General features: G+C 40.0%; 1 protein-coding gene across 9 annotated transcripts in view; it reads right to left on the bottom strand.

The window, feature by feature from the left end:
* The window catches only part of camta1a (calmodulin binding transcription activator 1a), a 352,944-nt gene that overhangs the window by 269,461 nt on the left and 65,214 nt on the right, over positions 1–18,269 (bottom strand). Inside the window, exon 1 of one of the 9 annotated variants that reach the window (XM_074680716.1) lies at positions 18,098–18,117. The exons of the other annotated variants lie outside the window; for them this stretch is intronic. The gene's annotated coding sequence lies outside the window, so the exon portion shown is untranslated. Of the gene's footprint in view, positions 1–18,097; positions 18,118–18,269 lie in introns of those variants that run through there. 9 annotated transcript variants of the gene reach the window in all.

The following is an 18,269-nucleotide window of genomic DNA, read 5'->3' as shown; positions in this document are numbered from 1 at the left end:
TCTCACTCTCCTGCTGGCCGTCAATAGTGTGGCATTTCCCTGTCAGTGGAGCACAGTCTGGAAATAGGGGTGTTCAGCGCGACTGATAATAGGTATGAACACAGGAATAAAATTTATCATGCATATTAAAACACAAAGCTGGCCTCAGAATATACTGAGTGCATAAAAGGATGCAAGGAATGTGGCGGGAAAACAAAAAGAAGGGAAGAAACCATTAAAGAGAGGTGAGCCCTGGCCCGAGACAGCCCTCCCACAGCTGGGAGATAAAGATGACTGATATCTGCTCCACTTTCTGCCCAATCTCTTTAATGCTGGGAGAAAGGAGAATGAATAGGGCACAAGGTACAGCAACTCTTTCTCCCTCGACCAAGTTTATCACACTTGAAATGCAGACATTGCACTATCTTCATCACTTTACCCCAGCCTCGCCTCCCTGTCTCCCCCTATATCCCTGACTAACACTCTTGTGTTTGTTGTGGCAGACAAACACCAACATCAGGTCCCTGGGCAGATGTGCTTCCCAGTGTTGCGCACAGAAAACGGATTGTTTCAAACGCTGAATAATTACCATGATAATCATCTCCATCCCACAAGGGGCTGAAAATGCATACCTGACATCTGACATTTGGTACCCATGGCTCCTCTCTCAATCTGCATAATCACATTCCTGCCTAATTTCCATGCATATGTTTGGGGGAAAAAACAGAGGTTGATTTTTTTTTATTATTATTTTTGTATTTTGGCGCATGGGCTGAATAAGAATAAGACACTGCAATATAGTGTTTGTGCTCCAGAGCTGAGAGTATTAATTGATCATTAGCAACTATTATGACAACCAATTTGTCTTTCTGCCACTTTCTGACAAAAATGCCAAACATTTTTGGCTTCAGCATCTTAGCTCAGTAACTTATGTGCTTTTCTTTCTTGTTTATCATTATGAATAAAATTCTTTGGAAATGAGACTAGTTATCAATGAAAACAGGACATTTAAAAATGTCATCTTGGACTCTTGGGAATTGTGATGGACACTTTCTGCAAATTTTTGGCATTTCTTGAATACATTTTGAATTGATAATTAAAATCCAAGCTACTTTTTTTGCAGCACAAATTCACAAACTCTGCAATCTAATTCCTGACTAAAGCACTGGTTGTATAGCACAAGTATTGATAAATGCTTTGCAAACTTCCAAGAGGGGGGCAGTTTGACCATTGGTGTTGTTGCCTATGTCTTGCCTCACAGAAATTGTAAAGAAGTAAAAAAAAAATGTTTTTTTTTTTTTTTTGGTCATTGAGAGTGTGAAGCTCTTGAATTTAGGTATCACAAGTATCAAAACTATCATACAATATCTTTTTGTAACATGACTGTTATGTTTGAATGGTATCCTACTGAATCATTTTGAATCGAGCAGCAATCTCCAGTCTAAGAATATGAGACAATGCAGAAGCTCTAAAATTTGCTGTTTCTTGAGTGTCCTCTTGAAGTTGGCTCCAGAAGAACCGGAAGTCACATACATACTAAGCCAAAAAAGACGTTTTCACAACAGAATCTATTTACAGCCTGAATCACTAATTTCACTATTAGCACACACTGTACGGGGGTGAATTTTTTTTCAAACTCTGCAGTTTAGGGGATATTAAGATTGGTACAGCTCAGCTGTGACAGGAGTCCTATAGCTGTACCAGAAGCCCCGTCACTTCCAATATGGCCGCGGTAGCCGATTTGCTTCAAAAATCTGGAAACATGTGACGTTAGGGAGACTACGTCCATTGATCATACAGTCTGTGATCATGCCCTATCATTTCAAACCAAATTGTCTTGAACTGTCTTGTTAGGTATCATGTCATGTCTAGACATGTTGTGTATTATATTCTTCCCAACATACTGTATCATATGGTATCATGTTGTATAGTATGGGATTGTATGTGTCATATCGTATCAACATGTTCTGGAATCTAATCATGTTGCATCTAGATCTGCCGTATCACGTCTGGTTAGGGATGGGTACCGAATTAGGTACTTTAACAGGTACCGACCAAATTCTGTCTGTAGTAGCAGGTACCAATTCATGTAAAATCAAAAGGTACCATGTTTAGGTACCTAAATGTATCCTTGTGACTGTGAAGGAGTGGAAGAGTAGGAGAGTTTCCACGTGGGACATGAACACAGCATTACAAGGTTATATATTGAAGAAAAAATACGTTAAATTGAAAAAAAAATTAAATTGTATTATTGAACAAATTGATATTTTTTTTACCACATAAACACACAAAAGTACCAAAAATTTGTGCCGTTGAGTACCAATACCAATTGCCAGGTACCGTATTGTTTCAAATGTGAAAGGTACCCACCCCTATGTCTGGTGTTGTCGTGTTGTACAGTATCATAATATATCGAAATGTGTCCTAAGAAATTGTATCATATTGTTTTTTATCATTACTTTTTATATCGTATCATGTTGTGTCTGGATGTGTTACGTGATGTTGCGCTGTATTATATGGTATCATAGAGTATCATATCCTATGGTATCGTATATGTATCATATCCTGCATTATATCTCTTTGTATTGTAACTTTTTGTATTGTGTCACATTGCATTAAATGAGACACCATTTTGAAATATATTTTTTTCATAACATATTTTTATGAATTCATTTAATTCATTTCTTATCCTATCATAAATTCTGTATCATCATGTGTATCCTATCTGATCATGTTGTGTTATGTCCTTACGTAGCCCATTGTTCTGTTTTGTTTAGTAACATATTTCAAATCTTGTATCGTATCATGTCATGATGTAGGATACCATAATATATAGTGTAATGTCTTGATGTATCCAGTTGTATTGTATGCCATTATATTGAAACATATTGTGTGGTATCGTAGATCATGTTGTGTTGCGTCTCAGTGTATCATATCATGTAATATGCAGCTGTGGCATGCTGTGATGTATCTAGTTTTAGTGTTTTGGCTCCTATAGTATGGTATCTTGTTGTACCATATGGGATCATATTAAAGTATCGCATCCTCTTTTATCATAGCAAGGCTGCGGCATAAAGGGCACAATCATATAGAACTAAGATCATCAATACTCCAGATCATATTAAGTCCATTACTACTGGGAGCAGAACAGTTCAGATTGGTTCATCTATATATCTGAGAGTTCATTGCTCAGATTCTGTCCCAAAATACACCGGATTTAAAATGAAATGATGACGATATTGTGAAGTGCACTTTGAGGGTATTCACATCTATTTTCGTTCTCTAATGTTGGACCTGTAGCTTTTTCCTTACTCAGTTTCCCAATTATAAGATGATAAAGCAGGAAGATGATCCTAATAATCAATCTGTCTTTGACTTGGTAATCCTGGATATCGGATGATGGAAAATCCTCTTTGAAAATGCAACATCACTTATGAAATGCCCCAAGCATTTCACTTTGAAATTTCTCTCTCTCTCTGCATGAAAAAAAAGGAATAAAGATCTTGATGGAGTTCAAAAAGTATACTTATAAAGCCTTTTTTTATGCAGGTGTTTCTTTGAAATGTTGGCAGTCGAAGTCAAACAGCTCCTCTGCTCCAGTGTGGAGGTTTTTTATCAACATTATAATGAAAGGAATAAGGCCATGTCAGTAGCAACAGTCTGAGTCTTGGGTATTATGTGTGTGCATTAGGAGCAGTTTGTATTCACTGCTCAAGTAGGCACTGAAATATAATACCTAATAAAACCACATAAAAAAACTATTTATAAGAGAGTTTTATACCAATGTTTATCTCTGGGTTTCTTAGTCGGAACATCTTGAAACAGCTTGCGTGGGATCTGCTGCACTGAGACAGCACAGTGTATCAATTACCTCAGTAGCGCGTATGCTTCTGCAATGCACTCGAAGGTTTTTTCACACATTCAAGACATTTATAAGACATTAGGAGATAACAAGTTGGAGATGGTGAGAAGTGATTAGGCAGAGCACTTGACAGACATGAGAGATGTAGTTAGTGGCTGTTTAGCACTTCTACAGTATGTCTCAGTCTGATGGTAAAGCTAGCGGGGGCTTCTTCTCTCCCCCCTCCTCCTCCACACTATCCTCAGCACAACACATGGCCCACTCACATATTCACAGCTCTGCAGAGCAGCTTGGCTTCAGCATGAGCTCCTATCCCTCTCACTCTGAATCATGCTGTGATGGGACAGCAGTCCAGCCTCTCATTTTTTTCCCCCTCAAAAGGACAGTCACTGATACAAAAGCTTGACTGGCAGCCAGATCCATCTCTGTTGCTTTTTGTTGCCTCCACCTGAGAGAAAAGCCCTTAAACTGTGATGGCCACTCATTCCACCTGAAAGGCTATTGTGGGCTTTATGACAGAGTGGCTCAAGCGAAAGTGTCGCCCCACAGAGGATCATCTGATGTGGTCTAGCATGGTGTGTCTGGGTTTCATGTGTGCAAACCCAACAATGCAAACCCTCCCCTCTGTTTCTCTCTCCCTTTGTTTCTCATTATTGGACTAAATGGAATTAAGAGCTTTTCTATTGGGATCCTTTTTTCTGCGCTCACCCTTTTGAACAACCTGAGGGGGATTTTAACATGCTATTACCCTCTGACACAGTGCCGGTGTTGGAAGTGGGAGAGTTGTGAGGTATTTAGCTGGGGCTCCAGACAGTGAAATGGAAGGCAGGAGAAAGAGCGGCGCTCTCCTGCGAGAAGAGATGGAGAGGGAGCCTGGGGGCAGCAGGGGTGGAAGGCCCCAGCCCGGGCTCTGTCCACTGCAACCTGCCAGACACAGCCTGAATCCCATTTATTCCCGGTGACCTTAAATAAAATGCTGGCTACCCCTGTGGGCCCAATGTGAGGCCAAAACCAAATGGGCTGTGTTCTCCGCTCTTTCTACCCCACTGCTAGAGAAAATGAGCTTTATCTGTGGGGGGAACTCGAGGGCCATGTGACTAAATGCCCCCTTCCCTGCGTGTGTTTCCCCACAAACCTCATTCCTCAGTTAATCTGCAAAGCTGTCGCCTTTTAATTACTGGCCCTAATGTGGAAACCTTTTTTGATTCATTTTGCAAACTTTCAGCGTGTATATCACGAGGGCAGCTGGATAGTTTGCAATTTGAGACACATTAAATTTCCTTATCATGAAAATTTACTTGGCACACATGCTCCCCAAGGTGACATGGTGGCTGTCTGGCAAATATGTCAGGTAATTACTGCAAAGGAACGGATAAATGAAACGCGTAATCCGAGTTGATTAAGTTAGGTTGTCAAAGCACTGGGTGGCGACAAGTATTAGAGAGGTGAGAAATTGTTAGATTAAGCTCAGTGTGTGTCTTATGTGTCTGTCAAGGTCTCACCGGGAAATAATGCAATGTATCACAGATTCACATCAGGTGATTTGTTACTTTGAACAAGTAAAAACTCAGGCTTCTAATGCTTTAGTTAATAAATCATTAAATTCAAGACACATCAAGTGGACTGGAAGTGACAATTTCACACCATGTTTGTGTCTTCATGCATTGGAATTAAGCATAAGCTCAGTTGTATCTCACCTCAGCAGCTGCCAAGCATGCTTTGCATTAGTTGGTTCGCATAAATACCAGGCATCCATCGCCTTATATTTATATTCCAAACGACTTCACTGCAATCGACAGCTCACTACTCTCAGCATGAGGAAATATACGTACTTCGCCTTTAATTTGTACATTTCATTTTGTGTAGCAGAGTTGATATGTCTATCCATGCTTTCTTCGTCGTATTTATTTCCCAAATGTGCTGAATTTCTAGTCCAAACTAATAAAGTTACCATCAAGGGCACCTCTCTGTCACATGCACCCACACAGGAAACCAACGTTTTTTTCAAGTGCCCACTACACGTCCGTGCAGAGCCAAAGTCTGCATGAGCGCCTCTAATTAAAGCGGAGTTAATCACAAATAGCTGGATAGGGCCACAATTGAGGCATATGTTAAGAATGAATTACTAATTAGAGCGGCAAGCAGTGAGACAAGTCCCAGACTGCTTGAGTAGTCTCGGCACGTTACTAATATATGAAAAGGTATAAACAAACAGCAATCTGGTTGTTTAGCTCCTCCATCCCACTTACAAGGATCCAATTATGGCAGATCCCTGGAGCCGCCAATACAATCAGGCGAGAGTGAGTCGGCGTTATGATTAACTGAGAAGGCCACAGACTCTCTATGGCTGCTCCAGCCAGCCAGCAGGCCTCCTTTGACAGGGCGGTTATGTGGCTCAGTGAGCTCCAGGGCTCCACTCCCAGTACAGGCCGTCTGAGAGCCCAACACAACACAAACACAGCCCCAGCCTCAGATACTGCAGTCAGGCTGGGTTGTAATATGTACAAGCTAATTCACTGGATGGCTTGCTTTTATGGCGCGCCCCATAGGGTGTGGTATAACACACAATTAACACTGTAAATTCCTTGAACAATGCTTATGGCACAGATGTGTTTGGGGAATACACCTGTTCCTCTCCCAGAGACTTACAACCACAAGCCTTACATTTTTCCTTCACACTAGAAAGACAAAAAAAAGAAACAGCTAAAGCTTCCCGTGCGCTCACAATCTTCCTTGACAGCCCGATCAGCGAGTAGTTTTCCAGACTCCACCTGTGAGGAGCAAAGGCGCAGGTAGCTTCTAAGCAGAATGGCTTTCGAAGAGGAAGATTTCATATAAAAATCCTTTCCTCTGCAGCCCCGGCATTCGTACATCCAACTGTGCTTTTCACCACACTTTCAGCAGGAATATCAGTGTGCAGCCGAGAGGTAAGCCGGGCGATGGATGAAATGTGCTTTTTTGCCATTTATCATTCAGTGCTGGAGGTCGTGTACAGTTAGCCATCTGGATCCTGGGGAACTGTAAAACATTCTCCCTGATACCAGACTGTAAGGAGAGCCAGAGACAGAAGCAGAGATACAACACTGCCTCAGTGAAAAATAAGAAAAGAAAAAGAGTCTAGACACAGGAAGAGATGTAAAATGAGCTTATTAAATCTGTTCATGGGTAATAAAAGGTAGTTTTAAAGCTATTATGTAATTCCTATTTGTGATTTTTCCCCAAAGGAAGTGTAGGTTACAATTTGTAATCCCAAAGTCAAGAGAGGATCGCTCAGATCATCAACAGCAATCCGGTGCTAACAAGAAAGACACCTACAGACACACCACTGGAGGTGAACAGCATGATGTAGTCAGCCCCGCACACACACAGATGCACACACTCTCTGACAGAGCGCTCTGCAGGTGGAAAGCAGCATGATCTGGACTTAACTTTCACATGTGTGGAGATGGCTATGATACTCCCAGCCCACCTCTGATGCCTTTGTTTCCTCCACTGTGAGCCAACAAGGCCAAGTGTTGGAAAAGGTCTCCTGCTGAAGTGACGCTGATCGGTTCAGGTCGTTTTTTTTCAGGGGGAAGTCAGTTTTCGTTCTTCCTGGCCTCTTTCTGAGTTGTTTCAGGTTTTATTGTAATGTGTCTGTGCTTTTGTGTGTTTTTTAAAGTACACTCTGTTAGTACAGCTGCACTGGCCGGCCAAGTCCACGCTCCCCTCCCCAATGATTAATATGCAGGCTTATAGTAGAGCTGCAGGGACAAGGGGGAGGTCGAGACTGGAGATTTTTCTGTGGTTTAATTAGTGCATTCCTGGCAAATTCTCCATCCATAATTATGGCCGGGGTTCTTTCTGACCTTTCTGGCATTTTCTGCATGTTTGGCTTTTATCTGATCATGTTTTATTCACAATCTTTGTTGTGTACACTGTGTTCAGCCCCAGTCTCCACCACTGCTGCTGCACAAAAAATAAAAAATCACTTTACAGGACGGCCAAACGGTACTTCTATCCGTCATGATTTCCCTTTGATTCCGTTTCCCTAGCCGTGCTCTGTGAAATTGCAAGGTTCAGACATGAGGTGACGGGGCCAATGTGGCACTGGCTGAGAGGCCTGTCCAGAAGGCAGACATCCATATTTATAAACATGTCATTCGTTTGCTTTCATACATTCTATTTCTATTTTGCACAGATGAAGGGGTAAAAAAAAAAAATCATTTTAACATCATGTGAATAGCCTGCTTCTGTCCCCGTCAGCCACCAATGGATAAGAAGAAGCTGTATTTATCCTCCAAGGTATTTTTTTTATGTCAAGAAGGAGGCAAAGTGAGTAAAATGTACGTTTCAGCCGCAAAAATCAAGCTGTTGAGTCAAGAGCTTGCACTTTTAATAACAAGCATAACACAAGCTTACTAGGGGATTAATTATGTCAAACTAGTTTGTTAGAAACCTTTCCACACATAAGATGCATGTGTTCACTCTCACTTTCCAAAATTTACAGCTAAGTAAAAATGGAAACGTCCGTCACGCTGCATACTCTATAAGCTCACAGATGTAGCCTTCACAAACTATAGACGTGATAAAGAAGATGGGTGTCTACACATGCACACACGCACACACACAAACACAACAAGAGCAGAGGCAGCGCTGGGGGGATTTAGGCTGCCAGGGGCCCCCATGGGGAGGCATGGCTTCCTGTTTGCAAGCCTTTCTTTAGTGAAAATGCTTAAAACGGGCCAAACGAGAGCAGTGCTTATCCAGCAAAATTGCTGCTAGATGGAGCAGAAAGTGCACAAATTTTCTATGACACCCCAGTAATGAGGTTTTATATTGACCCAGGCAACAGTGAGTGTGGAAGAGCTCGCCGCTCCTCTTCTCCCAAACTCAGTCGGCTCTCCTCAGCATCCATTTGGGGCCCCACAAAAAAACAAGCATCACTGGCTGAGACAGGCAGCAGAGCAAAAACACACACAGCTAAACTAGGGGCACTTATCTGGTATTCATAAAGCTCCATTATACCGCTGGTTTTTCCTTAAACTGTGAGAGAGTCAATATTTTTCTGTGCACAGAAGGACATTTTCTCTTCCTCATAACATCAGAGCTGTTTTCTGCATAAAGTGTGTTTCCTTTCTCACCAGGTCTTATCACAAACGTGAGCACAGGCAGCAGTTTTTGTGCCTTTATTTGACAGAGGGGCCTCAAAGTTATGTCAACGCTTTTAGGCACAGTATGTTGTGTTTTACTCTTTTGGACGTGATAAACAGGATTAATTTGGGGGAGATTTAAACAGTTATTAAAAAAAGTTGTCAAAGAGATTAAAAAAGAGGATGTAAGATGTGATGCATTGTTGTTCACAGAATAAAAGTTGAAGACTTTCCAATTCATGCAGACTTAAACCAGTCAGTCAAATCACTGAGTGGCTGATTAAAGAAAATATAAACCAACTAGAAAAGCACTTAGAGAGCGCAAACCTTCGCCAAGCATATTGTAATTGTCACGCAACACTTAAATCCTACTTTAATGTTATACTCCCTTTCAGCAGACTGTCTGCTACAATGTGGTGTTGGTTGCAGGTTTGTAGAATAATTTTTTTCCTGACAGTGTTGAAAATTATGATTACCCAGTGTGTATTTCATATTCCGGATTTTAGTATCCAGAATATTGCCAGGATCTGGATCGTACTTTTACATCTGTCAGAAATGATCTTGACCTCTTCTTGTCTTCTTTTGCAAAGCAATCCGACCATTTATTGTGGAGGTATATATACATATGGTGAAAATGGCCCTATCTCACAATGATAAAGAATCTTAAAAAAAAATCCTGAATCCAGGCGATAATCTGGATCACCTCCAAAGATCGTGTCAGATCCACTATGTCACAATATATTGGTCAGGGGATGAACCTATCATGCATATATATATATATATATATATATATATATATATATATATATATATATATATATATATATATATATATATATATATATATATATATATATATATATATATATATATATATATATATATAACATAATATAACTTAGTTATAACTAGTGTGTCTACTATACTCAAAATTACAATCTTCACCTAATTAAATATCTGTAAGAATGCAAAAACACGTACAAACATTCAATTTTTATTATTGTTAATTAATTCAGGCAGTAATGGGTTAAAGTACTTTATCAAGAAATCATGTTTTCTTCCTCTAGCGCAGACTTTCTTGAACTGGGATGACCTCGGATGGGCACACATTTATGAACCCTTTTGTTCTTCAGTGATGATGTTTCATCCAAAAACCAACATCAAAGTTTCACGTCTGGTCCCGCCACACCCTATCAGGGTTCTTTTTCAGGACATCACACTGCTTCAAAGAAACTAGGGATGTCTGATTCCACTTTTTTTCCAGACCAATACCAGTATGAGTACTCCTCGAGTACTCATCCAAACTGAGTATCAATACCACTAGTACTTTGATACATAAAGTTACAATTAACAGTGACAGATCATTTTGAACAAAGACAGCACAGTCACTTTGCCATTAAGTCCAAAATAAAACACAAAAAACTCTCTCTGAATTTATATGTTTATAAGAAATTCACAAAACTGTAAAATATAACTAAAACTGTCAGAGTTCTTTTTTTTTTTTTTATTAATCCGAAGGGCAAGATGACACAGTTTAACTATCAACTCTCCCTGGTTCATTCATGTTGTCTGAACAGGACCTGATGCACATTTGCTGTGGTGTCAAACCATGTTGATGTGCCAATTGCAGTAAGATTTCTTTTTGCCAAGAGTATCAGCTGCTGATATCGGCAGCCTTCATGATCGGCCCAATATTGATACACTGGTATCAGTTCTCGCCCACCCCTTAAAGAAACTTTCAAAAGCTTTTCAGTTTAAATGTTGCTTTTTTAATTAATTGATTAGCAGTATTTATTTAAACTCTTTAACATCATTTTATCCATCTTAGCGTGTTTTAGGTGCATATATTCCAACGTTAAAAATGGCACTATGGAAGCCACGTTTCAGACTCTGTTGTGTTCACATTTTCTCCACAGAAGGACTGTTCCTCTTCAGAAAGCCCGTCTGGCTGCCCCTCCCTGAACATTAAACTGTCTGCTGATTTTAATGGTGGTGAGAGAAGCTGGTGTGATTGGCCATTACTGAAGCCTGCGCCGACTCCACCTGCTGAAAATGTCTTCCTATAACCTGCGAGTCACCTGCTAATATGCATTGTATTAATGTTCTTATTCTGCCTAATCCTCTTTTACAGTTTGAGCTGCACCAGAATTGCCTCTGGTAATCAACAGAAGAATGTGTTGATCACACCCCCACACTCTTGGAAATTAGAGGCAGGCATTTTAAAGAGAGAACAGGCTTAATGTAGCACCTTGCATATTTTTTAAGTTATATAAATTCTCTGCATATTTGATGATGTTTCTCCTCGGATGTGATGTGTGATCTGCACTTTACCCCAAATAAAGACTGTCTGAATGAATTGACTATAATTGTTGGCTTTTATACAAAACTGTACAAACAGAAGTGCAGATGCTTTGATAGCTGTGCATGCTTTCTGTTTGATCAGAGTTTCCCTGAAGACATCTCCCTCCCAGAATCCTAAGTGCCTGAGGCGGTGGCCCATGATGCACGGCTCTATATCCTGGAGCTGGAGCAAGTAAAGGTCAGCGCTGGATGTTTGTGAAAACCGGGGAAACTGCTGATCTCTGAACAGTTATTGTATTCATGCAGCGGCATATGTGCACCCTCTAGTTCTGCAGCCTAACGCTGACATTCAGAACAGCATCAATCTATGTGTGGCCCCTGAGATAAAATAAGGCTGGATATTGGTGTCGAGAGAGCTAAAGCATAGCTCATCTCAGGCCTGGCATTCTCATTAGCAATATTTTTGTAAGTCTATCAGGATAGCATGCATCAAGCTATTTTAAGCAAATGCATCACCAGTGAGTTTCTGCAAAGTCTGCAGTCCTCTGATGAATTAAAAATGTATGCTTGGATGGAAATAATTTGGGTATACATCATAATTATTACCTTAAAGGGAAATTCATATCATTGCAAGAGAGGAGGGTTATTTGGAAGAATTATATGTGTAAAAGGATTTTATTAGTTCAGTAAGAGCGCTATCTAAGCATCTAACCACAACATCTTAGGCAATTTAGCCGTGTTTTCACCCTAATCTGTCCAAGGTGCCAGGATTCAGTCTGTGCTTTCTGACAACCGTAAGCCTCAAAGGCCACTCATAGTGCATTAAGAATGTTTTCTTTTTGACAGACATCAAAATGTGACCTTTAAATGATTCTTGTTATCAAGGAAGCCGAACAAGAAAATCGATAGAGAGCTGCCGGAGAGGGAGGGATTAATGCAGGGCAAATTGATCATTCCATTTCATTTTCATCTTGATTTGATGTGCCAGCCAAACACGCCTAATCTGACCACAAACTGCTTTTAACACTTCACAGGAGAATACTGTGAGCAGGAAAACACAACAAGCCTCTCAGTTACAGAAACAGATAGGGCAGGAGCATGAGCCTTTGCTGACAGTTAACCTTAATAATAAAGAGCCTTTTTTTCCTCATCTTTTCATCACTTCTCTCTGCTTTTTATAGAGCGGCTCAGCACTGCTGCCGCTCTTCACCACAGGGAATACGAGATGGCAAAGCTCATTGTCTGTTTCACACACTTTATGGGTCCATCAAACTGCAAAAACAAATACATTAATCATCAGAACACATTGATAGATCATTAATTATTGTACCTCACTGTTGGTGTCACACGTTGTTGAATCCTTTCAGGGATAATCAGAGCACTTTATCAGAGCACTTTGCTGGAACTTTATTAAACAAACTGCTCATTTACGAGGCGGTGTCTGGATGCGCGAGCACCCAGTCAAAGAGATAAAAGACAATATTTTCTTTAAAGAATCTTTCAGTAAACATTAAAAGGAATATCTGCCAGAGAAGAATTGCACTATTTGGCTGTGCCGCTTCCCATACGCAGCTGAGATTGGGGGAGCGTATTACCGCTGAAATGCCAGAGCTCGACAGATAACCGTGATAACAAAGATAGCAAATCTGGGAAATGAAAAATGGCACTTCTCTTCTACAAGGAGATACATCAGTGTTTATTAAATCAATGCCAGACAGAGGATTCTGAAGGTAAAATAATGAACCACTTATAAATGATCTTTGCTTCGCTGGGCCTTACCTGATCAGGGTGTTCAGGGACCACCAATGCGAGGCGTATTAGGAGAGGTCTATTAATCCTAGTGCTTCTCATAGCTGACTATAAAACGTGTGAGTCCTCTGTGGCTTCCTTGGCACATCCTTTTTAATTTTTCAATGTAAAAAAAGGAAAAAAAGTGAGCCACACAGCTCTCATTGATTGGGTGTGAAAGTTTTGGCTGTCTGTGTATTTCTGCAGTAACAGCGTGGATATTTCATTATGGTGCTCTGGGACACACATTACGCAGCTCTGCTACCTTTCTCACAGCATCCATGGCAACTAGGGAGGCCGCTCTCCCGGCAGAAATGTGCTTTTAATTGAGTGACATCTAATCAGGCTGTGAAATACAGCAGTAGAGTTAACAAAACAGGTTGGCGAGGGACAAGGACTACCAGCTGCAATCGGTGTCGCACTACGCAGCTTATTTGTAGTGTTGACCAGCCTGTATTAGTCGGGTTTTAATGAACAAAATTACAGGGTTGGGGGTATTCTTCACAGGATCCTTGGGTGAATGTGTGATTGGATATGATGAGCCCTTCTTAAGACTACACCAGCTCAGGGAGGAGGCATGTCTTTGATGTGCTGAAATTACTGGAGCTGAGAGGTCTCACAAGCTACGCCTTAACACATATTAAACAGCCTCCAAAGGAAATTTTTCACCGTCATCTGTTTTTTTCTGCACCAGCTTGTTGCATGGTGCACAAGGCTTGGCTGTCTGCTATTTCCTTCCTCAAACACATCTCGTGGTTTCAACTGAAATAGGATTTCTTCCTCATTATCAGGTGTTGAATCAGTGCACAGGGGGACACCATCAACTCCCCTCGACCTAAAATCATCTGCCGACAGCACTCTGTAGTGACACACATAGATAGAGGGGGTAAAGGCAGAGTCTCGGTAAATCTTCTGCCTGCGCTTTGGGGAATCATTGCAATTCATGATCTTTTCTCAGTGTGCTAACAATAATCTTCTGCTCGCTCTGTCTCGCACATCACCAGGCATAGCAAACACTCGTCTTCGCCGACTCTCGGCTAGAATCAGCTCCTCCTCACCATGCAAATTTCAGGGCTGTGTCGCTCTTTGTATAACAACTATGTCCTCAACCTTTTCCAGTTATAGCTTTCATACAGCTGGCTGATGAATCCAGAGTGCACGGGTGCCAAGCCTGACATATACATTCACTCTCACACACCTTGGTACACCCTCAATCTGAAAGCGACTGTGAAATGTGACTCTTGCCCCTCATACTGAGGATGGCAAGAACAGAACAAGATAACAAGAAAGTCTCTACTTAACAAATGCACAGCTCCAAAAGCAACTCTGCCCCCACTACAGGAAAAAGATTCTTTTGTTAAACAGGGAATAACAAATGTTTCCGCAGTAAAATCTGCTGGATAAATAAAATGCAACCCAAGAGGAATTTGTCTGTGTTTGTAAATTTTACTATATGCAGAACTGCAAAGGAAGCTCTTAATTGGAAGCTTTCCAAAAGGATGCTGAGGTTGAAATCTCGCCCTAAACTTTGCCAGATATTAGCAAATAACATGTGAGATGAAACTTTCGTCATCACTTGTGATGTGGCTTAATTACACCTGGCTGTGTTAAGGATTTGAATCTCATTGGTCAAATCCCAAAACAACTGGGATAAATTCTGAAAAGTCAGAGTGTCAATAACAACAAAGTCATAAACATCACACATTGAATCAATCTATGAAAAGGAGTAAGAAGATTTATGGAGTTTATATCTTTCTGCTGAATGTGGCTTCTCTGACTTTCACTATCACGGCTTCATCATAGTTTCCTTCATCATTGCCCATTAGATCATTTGCACAGTCTGGTCAGACCCTTTAACCTTTTCTGCTCATCCTGTCTCCTCTAGCCTTAATCATTTTACAACTGCTGTTCTTTTTGCACATTTACACAAACTCAGACACAGAGATTCCTCTACTGCTGTTGTTCTGTTATTTGTTTAGCTATTTACTGTGTCATTTCTACTTTGGTGTTTTTGTTCTTTGTTATTTTTATGGCTGCTTTTTTAGTTCTTTTTAAGTTGTGTTAATGTGCACTGAATTTCCATTTACAAGTGCAAAAGCAACAATTCTATTCTTTTCTAATGAATTTAACTATTCTGTTGAACTTTTTTCTATTATCTTTTACTGTAAGTTGGCTATTTTTCAAGTTCTACCCTATTCTATTCTGTTTGGTTTTGTTATGTTGTCATGTTTTTTAGTCTATTTTTCTACTTTGATTTAATCTGCTTCATCTCATTCAAACAATATTTCTTTATTGTCTAGTATGTTCTACTCTGCTAGGTTTGTTTTTCAACCTTATTCTATTTATTTCATTTCATTCTGCCATGTTCTGCACCACTTAATAACATTCCACTTAACTCTATTCTACTGTTAAATTCCTACTCTATTTTATTCTGTCTTGTCCTGGAGTACTTTATTCTATATTTTCCACGTTATCCAAAATGAATCCTTTTTATGCAACCTTTTCTATTTTATTAATTTCTTCTTCTTTTTTTTTGTTCTACTAAACAATGTTTAGTTTTTCTGCTTCATTTCAGTGTATTCTAATGTTTTTGTTCAACCCAATTCTAAAACATTTTTCATTAACTTTCTAACATTCTAATGAACTGTTGCTTTTTGCCTTGCTTAACTAACCTATTCTATTCATTAGTCTTCTATTGTGTTCTTCTCTATCTTATTCTATCATACAGAACTGCATTCTATTCCATTAGTATCATTTTTTTCTATTCTGTATTCTTCCATAATGCCCAAATTTACTTAATACTTTTACTTACTTTTACTTAATATTTTTCAATGAATACATTAAGTCTGCTTTTTTCCTGATTGTTTTTTTACTTCAATATGCTCATTTTTTGTTCTACTCTACTAAACTACATTCCATTCAAAGCTACTGTTTTCTGCTCTAGTATACTCTATTCTACTCTACTTGAATCTCTTCTAGACTTTAATGTTTGATTCTATTTCATTCTATTCTGCTAACGAAGACCCAACTATTCTTTGTTTCTTTTTCTCCCAATTGCTCTTTTTATAGTAATGAAATATAATTTTGTTTTTCTTTCTGCTTTTTACTTCTGTTAGATAATTTAACATATCTTTGGCCAGCTCATCTATAAATTTTTATTGGTGAAACAGAAAACTTTGTACGGTGGGAGGTTTTAGCACACACTCTATGTAGTGGTGTTGTATGTTTTATGTAGTGTGTAATGTTTTAAGGGTCTGGTGTTTGAGTGTGTCTGGATTATAAGACAAGTCCCCCTTTGGGCACTATAAAGTTCAAGTTGGAGCTGAAGTCAACATGAAGACAACAGATGGTTGTGATGTCGTATATTTGCAGCACTCCACTAAAAGAGGTGTTGAATATATTATGAGTACCAGTGAAGAAGATTAAAGATAAAACATACGCTGAGGTTCATAAATTCATAACTGACATTTTTACGGCTCTCTGTCTGTGTGTTTTGTTTCACACATGCCAAACAATTTACTAAATTACAGCATAAAGTTATCATATGTGTGGGAACAGAAAGCTGTTGTGCAATTAATACCGTATCTTTCTATTTCTTCATTAGCATTAGGGACAATAATGTGGTGGCTAGTTTGTGATTGCAATCACATTTTTAAAATGATTCGAAGGCGGAGTGTGTCTTATCATAATCATGGTATTATAGAAGCGTTTCATCTGGCTCACCTCCAGCGTGAAGCTTTGATGGTGTCAAGTGGGAGACGACAACCAATTAAAAGAAAATCAGTCAAACAACTGGGGGTCAGATCTCAAGATGCTCCCAATCACTCATAATTTCCTGTTGTTATGCTGCATTTCTCCTCCTCCTGATTGGAGTTTGATAAGTCAGTGTGCACCATGGTCAATACATGTGTGGAAATGTATCTCATTAAAAATAAATCCAAGTGAGGTCCGCTCCATCAGAAAAACGCCCTACTTATCCATCGTAGTTTTGAACAAAGCCAGGACTTCACCACCTTCGACAAACAGGAGCATATGTAAGAAGAGGTGCAGCACCTTTAATAATCTCCCTGCCTTCACTACTGCACACGCTGGCAGCTTTCTGCTTGTTTTTAAGATTGCAAAGGCTGGGAGATGATAGGAATGGCATGCGTGGGGTCTGGCAGGACAAGGCAGCAGTCGCGATAGTGTTTCTGTGCACGTCCTCCTCTGTTAGTCATTACTGTGTGCAGACGAGGGCTGATGTTTACTCTGCTGAGACAAGCAAGTCTACTGCTCTGGGTTGCAACCTTGTGACTTCCTTCTCCCTCCTGCTGCCAGCTCTCCTAACGTCTCGCCCCGGCCCTGCCACTCCGCGGGCCCACTGGCCTACTGCTGCTGTTAACTGCCTATCGTCTGCTCCAGAATCAGGTTTTTGGAATAAATCTGCTATGGAAAAAAAGAAAGGGTGCTGAATTCCTGTGCGGATTGTCGGCCTGGTGGGCGTTCTGTTGATATTTCAGGAAATAATAGCATAATACACACAGGGGATGCAATACTGCAATACAGTGCTGTGCCATATTTCCACCCTCTGTCTTAAGTTTCCTTGTGTTGTCACTTTCAAGCATTACCTCCACCCACACACACATAGAGCTGACTTACTGCAGTACACAATGTAAGAAACAGGGAGCTGTAATCCTTGGTGATAGATAAAAAAAGAAGAAATCAATGACAATATGGTTGGGTGGTTTATCATATAAAGATGATGAAGTGAAATGAGAGAAGATAAAAATGAAATTAAAAGATGTTAGCGAACACAATTGACAATTCATTTGTGTAACGCTAATGGCTCAAGGACAGTGGAGGTAACGGAGCAAAGAGAGAGACGAGTGTGAAATAAGATGGGACACAGATAAATAAAACAGGTATAAAATGACAGGTAGAAGAAAAAGGAAGGGAAGGTAACAGAGGAAGGATAAACCAAACAGTTTATAATGAGAAATGATGGCAAAAGGGTCAAATCAATCATAATGCACCAAATAAAAAATGAAATGATTACCAAGCTTATGCAGGAGGTCAGGGGTCAGAGGTCAAGTTCAATATAAACACGGAAACCATTATGGCGTCTGCATGGATGTCTCTGGAAGAAATAAACAAGGAGTTGATGTAAGTACACTTCACTGTAAGTGCTGTTAAAGTCCTACATCTTCTTGACAATGTGTAGCACTCAA

This window comes from Halichoeres trimaculatus, unplaced genomic scaffold (assembly GCF_033239565.1).
Source record: "Halichoeres trimaculatus isolate MK-OKI-2021-1 unplaced genomic scaffold, fHalTri1.1 fHalTri1_scaffold_11, whole genome shotgun sequence".
Classification (NCBI taxonomy): Eukaryota; Metazoa; Chordata; class Actinopteri; order Labriformes; family Labridae; genus Halichoeres; species Halichoeres trimaculatus.
This window is presented reverse-complemented; position numbering and strand designations above follow the sequence as displayed.